General features: G+C 46.0%; 6 non-coding genes across 6 annotated transcripts; all 6 read right to left on the bottom strand.

Moving 5' to 3' along the window:
* Positions 1-1,484: 1,484 nt before the first annotated feature.
* trnai-aau (transfer RNA isoleucine (anticodon AAU)) lies at positions 1,485-1,558 on the bottom strand. Its single transcript has one exon. It is a non-coding gene; the product is annotated as a tRNA-Ile (tRNA).
* Positions 1,559-2,117: 559 nt separating this feature from the next.
* trnag-gcc (transfer RNA glycine (anticodon GCC)) lies at positions 2,118-2,188 on the bottom strand. The gene has a single exon. It is a non-coding gene; the product is annotated as a tRNA-Gly (tRNA).
* A 1,565-nt stretch (positions 2,189-3,753) lies between these two features.
* trnai-aau (transfer RNA isoleucine (anticodon AAU)) lies at positions 3,754-3,827 on the bottom strand. Its single transcript has one exon. It is a non-coding gene; the product is annotated as a tRNA-Ile (tRNA).
* A 2,194-nt stretch (positions 3,828-6,021) lies between these two features.
* trnai-aau (transfer RNA isoleucine (anticodon AAU)) lies at positions 6,022-6,095 on the bottom strand. The gene has a single exon. It is a non-coding gene; the product is annotated as a tRNA-Ile (tRNA).
* A 2,183-nt stretch (positions 6,096-8,278) lies between these two features.
* Positions 8,279-8,352, bottom strand: trnai-aau (transfer RNA isoleucine (anticodon AAU)). Its single transcript has one exon. It is a non-coding gene; the product is annotated as a tRNA-Ile (tRNA).
* Positions 8,353-10,547: 2,195 nt separating this feature from the next.
* trnai-aau (transfer RNA isoleucine (anticodon AAU)) lies at positions 10,548-10,621 on the bottom strand. The gene has a single exon. It is a non-coding gene; the product is annotated as a tRNA-Ile (tRNA).
* Positions 10,622-14,130: the final 3,509 nt, after the last annotated feature.

Here is a 14,130-nt window from a genome sequence, read left to right as displayed (position 1 = left end):
AGATGGTGGCTTTTTCATATTCGTTCTTTTATTTTTAGCTCGTTGGCTCTTCTGTCCATTGTCCTCCTGCCTGGCTCTTGACCTGTGACTGTCTGAACGCACACAGTAGACTTTCATGCGGGGGATTTGTCCTGAGCCTCTGTGAAAGACCCACCCACCCCCATAAATAACTGCTCTAGAAACACATGAATGCAAAACTAAACCACAGCTTAAAGAGGACCTTGTCATGACCGCCAGGCAGTTAAGACCAACTCTTAAGCGATCTAATCAGCACCAGCAGTGGGTGATTATTAACAAACGCTGCCGCACGAGTTAACCCACCTGCACACACTCCACCGTGCGGTACACAGTGCTATTTTTACCATCTTTACCTGCTTCCCGCTGCTCGGTATTGAGTCTATTCCTTGAGAGCTCTACCTGGCGTTTTTTCCATTATCTCGTTTATTCTGGATATTTATTCTGCCTTTTTGACTTTGGACCTCGCCTCTCACCTCGGACTCTTTGCCACCAGTGTTCTCCCTGGATTACGACTTACCTTACGCCTCTTGACCACGAAACAAAGCAAAGCAGAGCAAAACAAAACGAACAAACGAAAACCCTCACGTCCCGCACTTGCATATATGCCATTACGTGCCCAAGCGGTATTGTACGTCATCCTAGCACTGCACCCCGGGGCGTACGGTATATGGGAACGAGCACACGCCACCAATCGTCTCGAATCACTCCCTACAGCTGGAAGGCGCCTTGAAGCGTGCACCCCCAACTTTCTTCTTTGCCCATCTGTGAAAGGTAAACTCTTGAGCAAACTCTGAACCAGCTCTAAGGAAACTAAACCGATTAGACGTTACTTTGACTCATCTTTTTACGCTCAGTGCTGGATTGCTCAAACTCCAGCTAGGGTTAGGGTTAGCATTCCCACGCTACTTAGACACTTTGTTTACACTCAGTGCTGGATTATGGGGACTTCAGGACGAGTGGGTATTTTCTCCTATCTGTCAATTCTGTTTTGTTTTGGAGACTCTTGGCTGCCTATGTTGTACAGTGCAGCGTGAAGTAAACATTTTCCAAAACTGTGTCAGCTCAAAAGTTGTAAGAAAACCTCTCCAGCTGCTTTAACTCTCTTCATTTTTGTCATTTAATGTGACACTCGATGTATAACTGGAGCCTCACATATGCAAATGGTGAGGCTCCAGTTCGACACCCAGTTCGACACCACTTTACAGTATATGACAAAAGCATGGCAGACTGTGCCGGACCGGCAGATAACTTCCGCTTATTTTTACCATATTAAACATTGGAAATCCTCCCACTTGTATTTGTGACACTTGATTTTGGCTCCACCTAAAACACCCTTAAATCTTCAAACACTTTTCTCTTCTCCCGCAACACTCTTGTCTGTCGGCACTATGTGGCAGCGTTGCATGACAACCCCTCTCACCACGGAAAGGAACCTAACAGCTTTGTTAAGAGAGGAGAAAAGGACCTAGCCAGTACGGGGCTCGAACCCGTGACCTTGGCGTTATTAGCACCACGCTCGAACCAACTGAGCTAACCAGCCTCACAACAGCACTCCTCTCTGTGCTGCAAAAAATCGAACTCAGGGAATTTCTTTTGTCCTCCTTTGAATAGAAAGCCGTGTAATTCAGTGTACGGGCTTTCTCGTGCAGTTTCATGTTTCTTGTAACCCAAATCCTACACTGGCCTGAAGTGCCCCCCCATTTCACAGCATTTTTCAGCTGATTTAAAATGTACCTAAAGGAGAAGCATTATTGAAGACCATCAATTACCAAGAGCTTTTGTCAAAGGTTTTGGTGGTCATTTTGAATGACCACAGAGCGCTGTGACCTCGGTTTTACATCTCATCCAAAAGACAGCGCCCTTTTAAAACACAGCATCTCCGTCACTATACTGGGGCATTGGGACCCGCACAGACCTCAGGGTGAGCGCCCCCCAGCCGGCACCATTAACACCGCTTCCAGCTGGAAGCTTTGTTTTTCCCTGTAGCTCACCCTCAACCGGGTACTGACCTGGCTCACACCTGCTTAGCTTCAGTGGGTTTTTTGAGTTGCGAGTTGCAAGGGGATGCAAGTGATGGAGCCGCTCGCTGCAAAAGCCACTGCATTGGCCGGGAATCGAACCCGAGCCTCCCGCGTGGCAGGCGAGAATTCTACCACTGAACCACCAATGCTCAGTTCCTGGACTTTCAAAAAAGACGCTTTTTTGGTGCTCTGTGCAAAACGCGTCGACATCTGCTTCCAACTGCAAAATGCCATTCGCGGACGCTGAAGAACTTATTTCCAAGGCAGCAGGTACAAGCGATTGGGCGTTTTAAAACCACCAGGAACAGCAAAGAGGCGTGCTTCTTTGCTTGCGCCGAAACACACCGACTGGAGGCGGACAACATAGTCGGCAAGATTCGAATCTGCGCGGGGAGACCCCAATGGATTTCTAGTCCATCGCCTTAACCACTCAGCCACGACTACAGCGAGCCCCACTGCCGCTGCGTTCTTGCTACAATCTTACGTGGATCGCGAGGCGCCGGCGGAAGCCTATTTCAAAGTCGTTCTCCGTTTCAAAAAAACATTTCCAAAATACAAGCCTTGCAGACAGACACGCCTCAGAGGACTTAAGGGTGGCTTCATGTCGGAATGATAAAGTCTCCCCGTCCGGACATGAAAATGCCACTTTGTTACACACAAAAAAAGATTCAACAACAGAGAAATGCCCACAAGCATTTGAAAAGCCGCACCACGTCGCACTTGAAATAGCTCTTACATTAGTGGTAGACGCAGGAATCGCTTTTTTATTTACGCTCTTACCAACGCGATGGAAAGCAAAACAAAGCAAAGCAGAGCAAAACAAAACGAACAAACGAAAACCTTCCGTATAACGCCGTTACGTGCCCAAGCGGTGTTGTACATCATCCTAGCACTGCACCCCGGGACATACGGTATATGGGAACGAGCACACGCCACGGATCGTCTCGAATCACTCCCTACAGCTGTAAGGCGCCTTGAAGCGTGCACCCCCAACATTCTTCTTTGCGCATCTGTGAAAGGTAAACTGTTGAACAAACTCTGAACCAGCTCTATGGAAACTAATCCGATTAGACGTTACTTTGACTCATCTTTTTACGCTCAGTGCTGGATTGCTCAAACTCCAGCTAGGGTTAGGGTTAGCATTCCCACGCTACTTAGACACTTTGTTTACGCTCAGTGCTGGATTTTGGGAACTTCAGGATGAGTGGGAATTTTCTCCTATCTGTCAATTCTGTTTTGTTTTGGAGACTCTTGGCTGCCTATGTTGTACAGTGCAGCGTGAAGGAAACATTTTCCAAAACTGTGTCAGCTCAAAAGTTGTAAGAAAACCTCTCCAGCTGCTTTAACTCTCTTCATTTTTGTCATTTAATGTGACACTCGATGTATAACTGGAGCCTCACATATGCAAATGGTGAGGCTCCAGTTCGACACCCAGTTCGACACCACTTTACAGTATATGACCAAAGCATGGCAGACTGTGCCGGACCGGCAGATAACTTCCGCTTATTTTTACCATATTAAACATTGGAAATCCTCCCACTTGTATTTGTGACACTTGATTTTGGCTCCACCTAAGACACTCTTAAATCTTCAAACACTTTTCTCTTCTCCCGCAACACTCTTGTCTGTCGGCACTATGTGGCAGCGTTGCATGACAACCCCTCTCACCACGGAAAGGAACCTAACAGCTTTGTTAAGAGAGGAGAAAAGGACCTAGCCAGTACGGGGCTCGAACCCGTGACCTTGGCGTTATTAGCACCACGCTCGAACCAACTGAGCTAACCGGCCTCACAACAGCGCTCCTCTCTGTGCTGCAAAAAATCGAACTCAGGGAATTTCTTTTGTCCTCCTTTGAATAGAAAGCCGTGTAATTCAGTGTACGGGCTTTCTCGTGCAGTTTCATGTTTCTTGTAACCCAAATCCTACACTGGCCTGAAGTGCCCCCCCATTTCACAGCATTTTTCAGCTGATTTAAAATGTACCTAAAGGAGAAGCATTATTGAAGACCATCAATTACCAAGAGCTTTTGTCAAAGGTTTTGGTGGTCATTTTGAATGACCACAGAGCGCTGTGACCTCGGTTTTACATCTCATCCAAAAGACAGCGCCCTTTTACAACACAGCATCTCCGTCACTATACTGGGGCATTGGGACCCGCACAGACCTCAGGGTGAGCGCCCCCCCGCCGGCACCATTAACACCGCTTCCAGCTGGAAGCTTTGTTTTTCCCTGTAGCTCACCCTCATCCGGGTACTGACCTGGCTCACACCTGCTTAGCTTCAGGGGGTTTTTTGAGTTGCGAGTTGCAAGGGGATGCAAGTGATGGAGCCGCTCGCTGCAGAAGCCACTGCATTGGCCGGGAATCAAACCCGAGCCTCCCGCGTGGCAGGCGAGAATTCTACCACTGAACCACCAATGCTCAGTTCCTGGACTTTCAAAAAAGACGCTTTTTTGGTGCTCTGTGCAAAACGCGTCGACATCTGCTTCCAACTGCAAAATGCCATTCGCGGACGCTGAAGAACTTATTTCCAAGGCAGCGGGTACAAGCGATTGGGCGTTTTAAAACCACCAGGAACAGCAAAGAGGCGCGCTTCTTTGCTTGCGCCGAAACACACCGACTGGAGGCGGACAACGTAGTCGGCAGGATTCGAATCTGCGCGGGGAGACCCCAACGGATTTCTAGTCCATCGCCTTAACCACTCGGCCACGACTACAGCGAGCCCCACTGCCGCTGCGTTCTTGCTACAATCTTACCTGGATCGCGAGGCGCCGGCGGAAGCCTATTTCAAAGTCGTTCTCCGTTTCAAAAAAACATTTCCAAAATACAAGCCTTGCAGACAGACACGCCTCAGAGGACTTAAGGGTGGCTTCATGTCGGAATGATAAAGTCTCCCCGTTCGGACATGAAAATGCCACTTTGTTACACACAAAAAAAGAATCAACAACAGAGAAATGCCCACAAGCATTTGAAAAGCCGCACCACGTCGCACTTGAAATAGCTCTTACATTAGTGGTAGACGCAGGAATCGCTTTTTTATTTACGCTCTTACCAACGCGATGGAAAGCAAAACAAAGCAAAGCAGAGCAAAACAAAACGAACAAACGAAAACCTTCCGTATAACGCCGTTACGTGCCCAAGCGGTATTGTACATCATCCTAGCACTGCACCCCGGGGCATACGGTATATGGGAACGAGCACACGCCACGAATCGTCTCGAATCACTCCCTACAGCTGTAAGGCGCCTTGAAGCGTGCACCCCCAACATTCTTCTTTGCGCATCTGTGAAAGGTAAACTGTTGAACAAACTCTGAACCAGCTCTAAGGAAACTAATCCGATTAGACGTTACTTTGACTCATCTTTTTACGCTCAGTGCTGGATTGCTCAAACTCCAGCTAGGGTTAGGGTTAGCATTCCCACGCTACTTAGACACTTTGTTTACGCTCAGTGCTGGATTTTGGGAACTTCAGGATGAGTGGGAATTTTCTCCTATCTGTCAATTCTGTTTTGTTTTGGAGACTCTTGGCTGCCTATGTTGTACAGTGCAGCGTGAAGGAAACATTTTCCAAAACTGTGTCAGCTCAAAAGTTGTAAGAAAACCTCTCCAGCTGCTTTAACTCTCTTCATTTTTGTCATTTAATGTGACACTCGATGTATAACTGGAGCCTCACATATGCAAATGGTGAGGCTCCAGTTCGACACCCAGTTCGACACCACTTTACAGTATATGACCAAAGCATGGCAGACTGTGCCGGACCGGCAGATAACTTCCGCTTATTTTTACCATATTAAAAATTGGAAATCCTCCCACTTGTATTTGTGACACTTGATTTTGGCTCCACCTAAGACACTCTTAAATCTTCAAACACTTTTCTCTTCTCCCGCAACACTCTTGTCTGTCGGCACTATGTGGCAGCGTTGCATGACAACCCCTCTCACCACGAAAGGAACCTAACAGCTTTGTTAAGAGAGGAGAAAAGGACCTAGCCAGTACGGGGCTCGAACCCGTGACCTTGGCGTTATTAGCACCACGCTCGAACCAACTGAGCTAACCGGCCTCACAACAGCGCTCCTCTCTGTGCTGCAAAAAATCGAACTCAGGGAATTTCTTTTGTCCTCCTTTGAATAGAAAGCCGTGTAATTCAGTGTACGGGCTTTCTCGTGCAGTTTCATGTTTCTTGTAACCCAAATCCTACACTGGCCTGAAGTGCCCCCCCATTTCACAGCATTTTTCAGCTGATTTAAAATGTACCTAAAGGAGAAGCATTATTGAAGACCATCAATTACCAAGAGCTTTTGTCAAAGGTTTTGGTGGTCATTTTGAATGACCACAGAGCGCTGTGACCTCGGTTTTACATCTCATCCAAAAGACAGCGCCCTTTTACAACACAGCATCTCCGTCACTATACTGGGGCATTGGGACCCGCACAGACCTCAGGGTGAGCGCCCCCCCGCCGGCACCATTAACACCGCTTCCAGCTGGAAGCTTTGTTTTTCCCTGTAGCTCACCCTCATCCGGGTACTGACCTGGCTCACACCTGCTTAGCTTCAGTGGGTTTTTTGAGTTGCGAGTTGCAAGGGGATGCAAGTGATGGAGCCGCTCGCTGCAAAAGCCACTGCATTGGCCGGGAATCAAACCCGAGCCTCCCGCGTGGCAGGCGAGAATTCTACCACTGAACCACCAATGCTCAGTTCCTGGACTTTCAAAAAAGACGCTTTTTTGGTGCTCTGTGCAAAACGCGTCGACATCTGCTTCCAACTGCAAAATGCCATTCGCGGACGCTGAAGAACTTATTTCCAAGGCAGCAGGTACAAGCGATTGGGCGTTTTAAAACCACCAGGAACAGCAAAGAGGCGCGCTTCTTTGCTTGCGCCGAAACACACCGACTGGAGGCGGACAACGTAGTCGGCAGGATTCGAATCTGCGCGGAGAGACCCCAACGGATTTCTAGTCCATCGCCTTAACCACTCGGCCACGACTACAGCGAGCCCCACTGCCGCTGCGTTCTTGCTACAATCTTACCTGGATCGCGAGGCGCCGGCGGAAGCCTATTTCAAAGTCGTTCTCCGTTTCAAAAAAACATTTCCAAAATACAAGCCTTGCAGACAGACACGCCTCAGAGGACTTAAGGGTGGCTTCATGTCGGAATGATAAAGTCTCCCCGTTCGGACATGAAAATGCCACTTTGTTACACACAAAAAAAGAATCAACAACAGAGAAATGCCCACAAGCATTTGAAAAGCCGCACCACGTCGCACTTGAAATAGCTCTTACATTAGTGGTAGACGCAGGAATCGCTTTTTTATTTACGCTCTTACCAACGCGATGGAAAGCAAAACAAAGCAAAGCAGAGCAAAACAAAACGAACAAACGAAAACCTTCCATATAACGCCGTTACGTGCCCAAGCGGTATTGTACATCATCCTAGCACTGCACCCCGGGGCATACGGTATATGGGAACGAGCACACGCCACGAATCGTCTCGAATCACTCCCTACAGCTGTAAGGCGCCTTGAAGCGTGCACCCCCAACATTCTTCTTTGCGCATCTGTGAAAGGTAAACTGTTGAACAAACTCTGAACCAGCTCTAAGGAAACTAATCCGATTAGACGTTACTTTGACTCATCTTTTTACGCTCAGTGCTGGATTGCTCAAACTCCAGCTAGGGTTAGGGTTAGCATTCCCACGCTACTTAGACACTTTGTTTACGCTCAGTGCTGGATTTTGGGAACTTCAGGATGAGTGGGAATTTTCTCCTATCTGTCAATTCTGTTTTGTTTTGGAGACTCTTGGCTGCCTATGTTGTACAGTGCAGCGTGAAGGAAACATTTTCCAAAACTGTGTCAGCTCAAAAGTTGTAAGAAAACCTCTCCAGCTGCTTTAACTCTCTTCATTTTTGTCATTTAATGTGACACTCGATGTATAACTGGAGCCTCACATATGCAAATGGTGAGGCTCCAGTTCGACACCACTTTACAGTATATGACCAAAGCATGGCAGACTGTGCCGGACCGGCAGATAACTTCCGCTTATTTTTACCATATTAAACATTGGAAATCCTCCCACTTGTATTTGTGACACTTGATTTTGGCTCCACCTAAGACACTCTTAAATCTTCAAACACTTTTCTCTTCTCCCGCAACACTCTTGTCTGTCGGCACTATGTGGCAGCGTTGCATGACAACCCCTCTCACCACGGAAAGGAACCTAACAGCTTTGTTAAGAGAGGAGAAAAGGACCTAGCCAGTACGGGGCTCGAACCCGTGACCTTGGCGTTATTAGCACCACGCTCGAACCAACTGAGCTAACCGGCCTCACAACAGCGCTCCTCTCTGTGCTGCAAAAAATCGAACTCAGGGAATTTCTTTTGTCCTCCTTTGAATAGAAAGCCGTGTAATTCAGTGTACGGGCTTTCTCGTGCAGTTTCATGTTTCTTGTAACCCAAATCCTACACTGGCCTGAAGTGCCCCCCCATTTCACAGCATTTTTCAGCTGATTTAAAATGTACCTAAAGGAGAAGCATTATTGAAGACCATCAATTACCAAGAGCTTTTGTCAAAGGTTTTGGTGGTCATTTTGAATGACCACAGAGCGCTGTGACCTCGGTTTTACATCTCATCCAAAAGACAGCGCCCTTTTACAACACAGCATCTCCGTCACTATACTGGGGCATTGGGGCCCGCACAGACCTCAGGGTGAGCGCCCCACCGCCGGCACCATTAACACCGCTTCCAGCTGGAAGCTTTGTTTTTCCCTGTAGCTCACCCTCATCCGGGTACTGACCTGGCTCACACCTGCTTAGCTTCAGTGGGTTTTTTGAGTTGCGAGTTGCAAGGGGATGCAAGTGATGGAGCCGCTCGCTGCAAAAGCCACTGCATTGGCCGGGAATCAAACCCGAGCCTCCCGCGTGGCAGGCGAGAATTCTACCACTGAACCACCAATGCTCAGTTCCTGGACTTTCAAAAAAGACGCTTTTTTGGTGCTCTGTGCAAAACGCGTCGACATCTGCTTCCAACTGCAAAATGCCATTCGCGGACGCTGAAGAACTTATTTCCAAGGCAGCGGGTACAAGCGATTGGGCGTTTTAAAACCACCAGGAACAGCAAAGAGGCGCGCTTCTTTGCTTGCGCCGAAACACACCGACTGGAGGCGGACAACGTAGTCGGCAGGATTCGAATCTGCGCGGGGAGACCCCAACGGATTTCTAGTCCATCGCCTTAACCACTCGGCCACGACTACAGCGAGCCCCACTGCCACTGCGTTCTTGCTACAATCTTACCTGGATCGCGAGGCGCCGGCGGAAGCCTATTTCAAAGTCGTTCTCCGTTTCAAAAAAACATTTCCAAAATACAAGCCTTGCAGACAGACACGCCTCAGAGGACTTAAGGGTGGCTTCATGTCGGAATGATAAAGTCTCCCCGTTCGGACATGAAAATGCCACTTTGTTACACACAAAAAAAGAATCAACAACAGAGAAATGCCCACAAGCATTTGAAAAGCCGCACCACGTCGCACTTGAAATAGCTCTTACATTAGTGGTAGACGCAGGAATCGCTTTTTTATTTACGCTCTTACCAACGCGATGGAAAGCAAAACAAAGCAAAGCAGAGCAAAACAAAACGAACAAACGAAAACCTTCCGTATAACGCCGTTACGTGCCCAAGCGGTATTGTACATCATCCTAGCACTGCACCCCGGGGCATACGGTATATGGGAACGAGCACACGCCACGAATCGTCTCGAATCACTCCCTACAGCTGTAAGGCGCCTTGAAGCGTGCACCCCCAACATTCTTCTTTGCGCATCTGTGAAAGGTAAACTGTTGAACAAACTCTGAACCAGCTCTAAGGAAACTAATCCGATTAGACGTTACTTTGACTCATCTTTTTACGCTCAGTGCTGGATTGCTCAAACTCCAGCTAGGGTTAGGGTTAGCATTCCCACGCTACTTAGACACTTTGTTTACGCTCAGTGCTGGATTTTGGGAACTTCAGGATGAGTGGGAATTTTCTCCTATCTGTCAATTCTGTTTTGTTTTGGAGACTCTTGGCTGCCTATGTTGTACAGTGCAGCGTGAAGGAAACATTTTCCAAAACTGTGTCAGCTCAAAAGTTGTAAGAAAACCTCTCCAGCTGCTTTAACTCTCTTCATTTTTGTCATTAAATGTGACACTCGATGTATAACTGGAGCCTCACATATGCAAATGGTGAGGCTCCAGTTCGACACCCAGTTCGACACCACTTTACAGTATATGACAAAAGCATGGCAGACTGTGCCGGACCGGCAGATAACTTCCGCTTATTTTTACCATATTAAACATTGGAAATCCTCCCACTTGTATTTGTGACACTTGATTTTGGCTCCACCTAAGACACTCTTAAATCTTCAAACACTTTTCTCTTCTCCCGCAACACTCTTGTCTGTCGGCACTATGTTGCAGCGTTGCATGACAACCCCTCTCACCACGGAAAGGAACCTAACAGCTTTGTTAAGAGAGGAGAAAAGGACCTAGCCAGTACGGGGCTCGAACCCGTGACCTTGGCGTTATTAGCACCACGCTCGAACCAACTGAGCTAACCGGCCTCACAACAGCGCTCCTCTCTGTGCTGCAAAAAATCGAACTCAGGGAATTTCTTTTGTCCTCCTTTGAATAGAAAGCCGTGTAATTCAGTGTACGGGCTTTCTCATGCGGTTTCATGGTTTCACAGCATTATTCAGCTGATTTTAAATGTACCTAAAGGAGAAACATTATTGAAGACCATCAATTACCAAGAGCTTTTGTCAAAGGTTTTGGTGGTCATTTTTAATGACCACAGAGCACCATGACCTCGGTTTTACATCTCATCCAAAAGACAGCGCCCTTTTACAACACAGCTTCTCCGTCACTATATTGGGAGATTGGGACCCGCACAGACCTCAGGGTGAGCGCCTCCCCGCTGGCCCCATTAACACCACTTCCAGCTGGAAGCTTTGTTTTTCCCTGTAGCTCACCCTCATCCAGGTACTGACCTGGCTCACACCTGCTTAGCTTCAGTGGGTTTTCAGTTGCGAGTTGCAAAAGTTGGGATGCAAGTGATGGAGCCGTTCGCTGCAAAAGCCACTGCATTGGCCAGGAATCGAAACCAAGCCTCCTGCGTGGCAGGCGAGAGTTCTAACAATGAACCACCAATGCTCAATGCCTGTACCTTCAAAAAAGACGCTTTTTTGGTGCTGTGTGCAAAAAGCGTCTACATCTACTTCCAGCTGCAAAATGCCATCCGCGGACGCTGTGAATTTATTTATTTAGACACCGCTCATAATCCCCTGTAAGATTCTCCTTCAATTCCGTTTTGCAGTGCTTTAGCTCTTTCAAAAGGCTTTGCTTTGCTAGTCACAATCCAAGGCTTGTGACAGCATTTGAAAACACTTGCCACTGCATTGGCCAGGAATCGAACCCGGGTCAACTGCTTGGAAGGTAGCTATGCTCACCACTATACCACCAACACATGCCCGAGGGAGCCCTCCAGGACACCACCAGAGAATGCTCACGATTTCAGAAGCTGTCTCCGGGACGTGCTGGTTCCACACATCCTGAATAAATCATGTTATTGTTAGTTGCTGTAGCTAGACGTTCAAATGAGTTTCATGGCCAGATGAACTGTTTCCTCAAGTGGTATAGTATTGCAGTAAGACAGCACGATGCCTGCAAGACTATGTCACGCTAAACGCCACAGATTGTGTTTGTCCGATCGTGTCAGTCGTCCTGCAGCCACGGGAAGTGGGACACAAACATGCCGCAATGCTTTCAAGACATTAGGATTTGTTTGTGCAACATCCGAGAAGAGTACTTGTGGCTTGAATGTGACTGAGCAAGGTGTTTAAAGACAGAGACTGAAAACTGTTAAAGGATGAGTCAAAGTAACGTCTAATCGGATTAGTTTCCTTAGAGCTGGTTCAGAGTTTGCTCAAGAGTTTACCTTTCACAGATGCGCAAAGAAGAATGTTGGGGGTGCACGCTTCAAGGCGCCTTACAGCTGTAGGGAGTGATTTCAGACGATTCGTGGCGTGTGCTCATTCCCATATACCGTACGCCCCGGGGTGCAGTGCTAGGATGACGTACAATACCGCTTGGGCACGTAACGGCGTTATATGCAAGTGCGGGACGTGAGGGTTTTGCGTTTGTTCGTTTTGTTTTGCTCTGCTTTGCTTTGTTTTGCTTTCCATCGCGTTGGTAAGAGCGTAAATAAAAAGGCGATTCCTGTGTCGACCACTAATGTAAGAGCTATTTCAAGTGCGCCGTGGTGCGGCTTTTCAAATGCTTAACAGGATGATTTTGCATGCACGCGTGCTTTCATGCAGTCGTGTGTGCAACCATGTCTGCTTACATGCAAACGGGCGTGGTTTCATGTATGCAAAAAACTTTCCTGGGCTCTTCTGAAGCACATACAATTATTTGGAGATATACATTTGTCTTAGTTTCCTCTTAGGCTCTAGAATTGATAACTTTTTTTTCATTTTTGGCATTTTTCATCATTTTCCAGAAAGTGGTTGCAAGCCCGATATCATGCGAAGAAACTTCAGGATTCGGGGATCAGTCAATGGATTTTCTTCAAAGTTGGATTTTTGCACTCTGTGGACCAAGAGATGTTGTTCTATAATGTTGTTTTTTTTTTCAAATTTAAAAATATCATTTTTTCATGGAGCTTTGAATGGGATGGATTCACCCTCCTTTAGCTAGGACAGAGCTCCAGGAGCCTGGGTAGGATTCTAGCTTTCTCCCCTTGCAGGCACCTGGCACAGAAGACAATATTTTTTTCCTTAAAATCTTTTTTTTTGTGTTCCTTGTTGTTCCAAACTTAATTTTAATCACTTTTAATTAGAGATTTTATTAAAAATAGTGCAATAAATGACTAATTTCACAAAAATTAATGTAATATAAAACGGATGTTTTCAACTTTATTGTAGTGTTTTAGAAACTAATATGTCTTCAAAAATGGTTGTTTTTCACACCTATGAATGAAAACTGTTGTTATATGATGTTTTTTTTTTCAAATTTTAAATGATCATTTTTTCATGGAGCTTTGAAGGGGATGGATTCACCCTCCTTTAGCCAGGACAGAGCTCCAGGAGCCTGGGTAGGATTCTAGCTTTCTCCCCTTGCAGGCACCTGGCACAGAAGACATCATTTTTTTCCTTAAAATCTTTTTTTTTTGTGTTCCTTGTTGCTCCAAACTTAATTCTATTCACTTTTAATTAGAGATTATATTAAAAATAGTGCAATAAATGACTAATTTCACTAAAAATACTAAAAGTAATATAAAACGGATGTTTTTAACTTTATTGTAGTGTTTTAGAAACTAATATGTCTTCAAAAATGGTTATTTTTCACTCCTAGGAATGAAAGCTGTTGTTATATGATGTTTATTTTCAAATTTTGAAAAAGCAAAGGATTCTAGCTTTCTCCCCTTGCAGGCATCGGACACAGAGAACCTCATGGTTTTCCTAAAAATCATTTTTTATGTTCCCTGGTGTTCCAAACTTAGTTTTAATCAATTTTAATTTGTTATGTTACAAACAGGGTAATAAAGTCTTAATTGGACTATAACTAATGTCATATTGTCTGCTACAAAACTGATATTTTCAGATCTATTGTAGAGATTCTAGAATCAACTAATAAAGAATTGAAATAAAAAAAGGGCATAAGAAGACATTACCAACAACGACCACAAGATGGAGATATTTTCCAAAGAGGCAAGAGGGGCAAAGCTGCGATAAGGTAAAATCATTTTTTGAAAGAGATTGTTGTCAGAATGCACATCCGTATCCCAAACAGAATCTCTAGTAAAATATGATCATTTGTGAAACAGGCAAATGAGTGTCAGCTACAATATGATTGCTACATATCTGCATTTGTTGGTATTTAAGGAGTAAGAGTGCAGGTTTAAACCTGCGATCCAGTGTGTTGAAGAATTTCACAACACTACCTCTAGCACATATGGAAATAAATCCTCATAATGATTATTGCCCTGGGCATGTACCAAAAAATCAGTGAGCATATATATATATATCACTGGGTTGAAGCTAGAAACACAGAATAACTGCAAACACATCCT

Source organism: Lepisosteus oculatus, unplaced genomic scaffold, assembly GCF_040954835.1.
Source record: "Lepisosteus oculatus isolate fLepOcu1 unplaced genomic scaffold, fLepOcu1.hap2 HAP2_SCAFFOLD_78, whole genome shotgun sequence".
Lineage (NCBI taxonomy): Eukaryota > Metazoa > Chordata > Actinopteri > Semionotiformes > Lepisosteidae > Lepisosteus > Lepisosteus oculatus.
Note: the sequence above shows the minus strand (reverse complement) of the source record. Positions and strands in the feature narration are given on the sequence as shown.